This window comes from Capricornis sumatraensis, unplaced genomic scaffold (assembly GCF_032405125.1).
Source record: "Capricornis sumatraensis isolate serow.1 unplaced genomic scaffold, serow.2 scaffold1, whole genome shotgun sequence".
NCBI lineage: Eukaryota > Metazoa > Chordata > Mammalia > Artiodactyla > Bovidae > Capricornis > Capricornis sumatraensis.
Window position 1 is genome coordinate 5,534,267 of NW_027184612.1, and position 6,000 is coordinate 5,540,266.

The window sequence follows — 6,000 nt, forward strand, 5'->3', positions numbered from 1 at the left end:
TATGACCAACCTAGATCGCATATTCAAAAGCAGGGACATTGCTTTGCTGACTAACGTTCGTCTAGTCAAGGCTATGGTTTTTCCTGTGGTCATGTATGGATGTGAGAGTTGGACTGTGAAGAAGGCTGAGCACCGAAGTATTGATGCTTTTGAACTGTGGTGTTGGAGAAGAATCTTGAGGTTCCCTTGGACTGCAAGGAGATCCAACCAGTCCATTCTGAAGGAGATCAAACCTGGGATTTCTTTGGAGGGAATGATGCTGAAGCTGAAACTCCAGTACTTTGGCCACCTCATGCGAAGAGCTGACTCATTAGAAAAGACTGTGATGCTGGGAGGGATTGGAGGCAGTAGGAGAAGGGGATGACCGAGGATGGGATGGCTGGATGGCATCACGGACTCGATGGACGTGAGTCTGAGTGAACTCCGGGAGATGGTGATAGACAGGGAGGCCTGGCATGCTGCAATTCATGGGATTGCAAAGAGTCGGACACGACTGAGTGACTGAACTGAACTGAACTGTGCAATTTTCTAGATGGGTCATCTTTGCACATATGAGCCATACCTATATTAAAATCCACCAAGCAGGTATATTTTATTTATTTTATATCATTTTGATAACAAGAAATACTTAATAATAAGTGTTTAGAAAACTACTTTTCATCTTCTTTTACCAGGGAGCTTGCTGCTGCTGCTGCTGCTAAGTCGTTTCAGTCATGTCCGACTTTGTGCAACCCCATAGACGGCAGCTCACCTGGCCGCCCCGTCCCTGGGATTCTCCAGGCAAGAACATTGGAGTGGGTTGCCATTTCCTTTTCCAATGTGTGAAAGTGAAAAGTGAAAGTGAAGTCGTTCAGTCGTGTCTGACCCTCAGCAATCCCATGAACTGCAGCCTTCCAGGCTCCGCCGTCCATGGGATTTTTCAGGCAAGAGTACTGGAGTGGGGTGCCATTTTACACAAAATAAGCATTGATCATGTTTCTGAGGCCTTAATTGTAGAAGGCCAAGAATAGGAAACCATGCCGTATCAGAGAGGAATGGTTTCCAGGGGTCAGGGAGGGAAGCAAGGGGAATGACAGCTAATAAGCCTGTGTTTCTTATTGGAGTGATGAAAATGTTCTGAAGTAGATAGTGGTGATAACTGAACAATCTTGAAAATATACTAAAAGTTAAAGAACAGTATATATTAAATGGGTGAACTTTAATTTATATGAATTATAATTTAATAAAAAAGGTAATGCAAAGTGTAATCATACTCCAAAATGAAATAGTAAAAGAGAGTGTTTCAGAAGCAAAACGAACACTCACAAGGAGCTGAAGTGATGGAGGGAGAACTTTTTTGAATTTTATTAGGTTTCCTCTTTGACTAGAGAAGGAGATAGTTTCAGACTAACTGTGAAGCACACCACAAAGACAATTTGCAGTTTTCATTCTACCATGAATCAATTTGCTGACAATAGTGAAGCTAAAAAGCTTAGCCTTTGCTAAATTATTCCTGAATTCATGTTGGAATATACAGAAGCAGAAATGTAGTTAAGGAAATATTTGAATAATATCAAAGCCAAAGGATAGTAGCACAGGGATTTAAATCCCAGTTAATCTGGTTAAATAAAAAGCCATCTGCCTATTTTTCAGCTAACCAAGACCTGCTTATTTCAGGTAAGTTCCTAGATCCTATCTTAAGAAGTGTAAGATATCAAATATTGTAAAGTAATAATAATAATAATAATAATAATAAATTAAAAAAAGAAAAAAGATATAACTTTTTGATAAAAAAAGAAAAAATATGTAAATGAAGAATTTTATGCTTGGTTACTCACTAAAATCTGTATCTAATGGCCAGAAATAGTGTTTTCTTCTCATAATTGAAAGGATCTGAGCTTGTTAATATCCACAATACAACATTTTATATTATTTTCCTGTTGGTTCACACAAAAGCCTTTACTCCCTTCAGCATTGGGCAATGTATATATGAACTTAAGATATGTTTTGTTTTATTGAAAAATAGTGTAGCTGCCACAATAAAAATAAAAATATGTACAAGTGTATCCCCATGTGAACACACACCATGTTAACTTAGGTCTAAACAAAAAGTTCATAACTTATACTCTTTCTCCATACACCAATATATATATATATATTCACACATAAATACAAATGTATAACAGAGAAAGAAGTCTATGTGTTTTAGAAGTATGTATTGTCACTTATCTCATTTCCATTTTATTATATAAAAAGCCATTTGGAATCTAAAGTAACACAAATATGTGTGGTAAATTAGTTGCTATGACAAACCTAGACAGTGTGTTAAAAAGCCAACTCATCACTTTGCTGACAAAGGTCTGTACAGTTAAATTTATGGTTTTTCCAGCAGTCGCATACAGTTGTCAGATCTGGACCATAAAGAAGGCAGAGTGCCAAAGAATTGATGTTTTTGAACTGTGGTGTTGGAGAAAACTGTTGAAAGTATCTTGGACAGCAAGGAGTTCAAACCAGTCATTCTTACAGGCGAACCACTCATACACATTGGAAGGACTGTTGTTGAACCTGAAATTCCAATACTTTGGCCACCGGATGTGAACAGACAGGTCATTTGGAAAAGCTCTGGTGTTGGCGAAGATTGAAGGCAGAAGGAGAAGACGGCAACAGAGGATTAGATGGTTGGATGGCATCCTGAACACGTGTTTAAGCAAACTTCGGGAGATGGTGAAGGACAGGGAAGCGTGGCTTGCTGCAGTCCATAGGGTTTTGATGACTCAAACATGACGTGGCAACTGAAAAATGAACAACATTGTCCCTCCTATCATTTCCATTTTATTATATAAAAAATCCATTTAGAATCTAAAGTGATGCAAATTTTCTTCCACTGGTAAAGTCATTCATCCTTTGACAACAACCACTCCACAAAGAGATACTGAGCATTGTGGGAAAGCAATAGCAAATTTCTAGAAAACAGGTCAGTAATAATTATTTCATATCTCACCAAAGACTAAACACAGAATTAATTAAAATAAGTACCATAATTTTTTTTGTTACTGTTGTTATTACTAGTCATTGATATACTCACCGTGTAGGGAACTAAGTCAAATACTCTTAAACCAATCACGTTTTTTTAAGAAACACAAAAATTGTAATCATATGTTTTTTACCCAAGTGAATCTTTTCAAGCATTGAAAATACTTAAGCCTAAGTGTAGAGACTAGCCTCTCTATCATTGTAGTCTCTTTCATATGGTTTTCAGGAGGTGAAAAAATGTATATTACTCTAGATCTACTCCCTGAGGTTTTTAAAAAGAGAGAGAGAGAGAGAGAGAGAGAGAGAGAGACTCAGAAAAGAGCTGGTAGAAAGTTACAAACCTTATGGATGGCATCTAGATGTACATCAGTCTTTCAAAAAGGTTTTTCTCAAATTCATTTTGTTCTTGCAGGATAGAGGGCTATGCCTCTTTAATTTGTGTGCATGACTGGATATATTTTTCTGAATATAAAAATACAATTGCAGAAGAAAAAAAAACATGTTCTGCCTTATGATTTTTTACAGATGTGTAGAAATGTTACACTTGAATGTGCCACTTATTTTTTGATCAATTTTTCAAGAGTTTATACAAGATCTAAAAAGAATGGAAGGAGAGAATTGCTCCTCTGTGACTGAATTCATTTTCTTGGGAATTACTAATAACACTGTGAACAAAGTGACCCTATTTACCATGTTCCTACTTATTTATCTCATCAATCTTCTGGCAAATCTTGGAATTATAACCCAGATTAGGATGGATCCCCAGTTGCACACACCCATGTACTTTTGCCTCAGCCACCTCTCCTTCTGTGAACTTTGCTATTCCACAGCCATTGGCCCCAAGATGCTAGTGGACTTGTTTGCCAAGAAAAAGTCAATCTACTTCCATGGTTGTGCCTTGCAATTCTTGGTTTTCTGTATCTTTGCAGATTCTGAGTGTCTCTTACTGGCAGTGATGGCCTATGACCAGTACAAGGTCATCAGCAGCCCCTTGCTCTATGCAGTCAGCATATCCAACAGGTTGTGCTCCCTGCTCATGGCTGGGGTTTACCTGGTGGGAATGGCAGATGCTCTGATACACACAACATTAGCATTCCTCTTATGCTTCTGTGGGTCAAATGAGATTAACCACTTTTTTCTTGTGATGTTCCTCCTCTCCTGTTGATATCTTGCTCAGACACACAGGTCAATGAGCTAGTGATATTCATGATTTTTGGCTTCATTGAACTGAGTGCCATTTCAGGAGTCCTTGTCTCTTATTGTTATATTATCCTATCAGTCTTGAAGATCCACTATGCTGAGGGAGATTCAAAGCTTTCTCTACTTGCACCTCCCACCTAACTGTTGTGGCAATTTTCCAGGGAACTATGCTCTTTATGTATTTCAGACCAAGTTCTTCCTATTCTCTATATCAAGACAAAATGACTGTTTTACACCCTTGTGATTCCCATGTTAAACCTTCTGATTTACAGTTTATGAAACAAGGATGTGAAAGAAGCCCTAGAAAACTTGAAAAATAAATGGCTTTAAATATTTATGTTAGGCATATGTAAATAAACATGCATTCACACACATGTAGTGACAGGTGATTTATTAAAGTTATATGGTAGAATACATGACAAACATAATTTTTCAATTTCTTAAAGTAGTATTACATTGAATCTCAATCTTAAATCTATTACTGTCCCTCTCACATGTCATGTTAAATTATCTTTCTAGAATTTTTACATGGCATTTAGCTTAAATGAAAAACATTTCTGACTTTTCCATTATGCTAATTTTGTTTAATTTTTATTCAAATATTGTTCAATTATGCTGAGACTTATTGTGCATTTACTCTGATTTTTGAGCATGTAGATCCTTTATATACTATAGCACATCTTGCAGTTTAAATACTATGGAACAACAGACTGGTTTCAAATGGGAAAAGGAGTATGTCAAGACTGTATATTGTCACCCTGCTTATTTAACTTATATGCAGAGTACATAATGAGAAATGCTGGACTGGAAGAAACACAAGCTGGAATCAAGATTGCTGGGAGAAATATCAATAACCTCAGATATGCAGATGATGCCACCCTTATGGCAGAAAGTGAAGAGGAGCTAAAAAGCCTCTTGGTGAAAGTGAAAAAGGACGGTGAAAAAGTTGGCTTCAAGCTCAACATTCAGAAAACGAAGATCATGGCATCTGGTCCCGTCACTTCATGGAAAATAGATGGGGAAACAGTGGGAATAGTGTCAGACTTTATTTTTATGGGCTCAAAAATCACTGCAGATGGTGATTGAAGCCATAAAATTAAAAGATGCTTACTTCTTGGAAGAAAAGTTATGAGCAACCTAGATAGCATATTCAAAAGCAGGGACATTACTTTACCGACTAAGGTCCGTCTAGTCAAGGCTATGGTTTTTCCTGTGGTCATGTATGAATGTGAGAGTTGGACTGTGAAGAAAGCTGAGCGCTGAAGAATTGATGCTTTTGAACTGTGGTGTGGGAGAAGACTCTTGAGGTTCCCTTGGACTGCAAGGAAATTCAACCAATCCATTCTGAAGGAGATTAGCCCTGGGATTTCTTTGGAAGGAATGATGCTAAAGCTGAAGCTCAAGTACTTTGGCCACCTCATGCGAAGAGTTGACTCATTGGAAAAGACTCTGATGCTGGGAGGGATTGGCGACAGGAGGAGAAATGGACGACAGAGGATGAGATGGCTGGATGGTATCACGGACTCGATGGACGTGAGTCTGAGTGAACTCTGGGAGTTGGTGATGGACAGGGAGGCCTGGCGTGCTGCGATTCATGGGGTCGCAAAGAGTCGAACATAACTGAGTGACTGAACTGAACTGAACTGAAATATAAGGTAAAACAAATAACATATTAACTAAATGGTTAAGTAACTCATTATAACCTCAAATTCATCATGAAATAATACACAGAGGGCTATAATTCCAAAGCAAAAATATCTAAATCTAATCCAAAATAAAATCATCTTT

The 6,000-nt window shown here is 37.7% G+C and overlaps 1 pseudogene; it reads left to right on the forward strand.

Annotated features, from left to right (window-relative positions):
- The first annotated feature begins 3,616 nt into the window (after positions 1-3,616).
- Positions 3,617-4,542, forward strand: LOC138072299 (olfactory receptor 5W2-like; annotated as a pseudogene).
- The last annotated feature ends 1,458 nt before the right edge of the window (positions 4,543-6,000 follow it).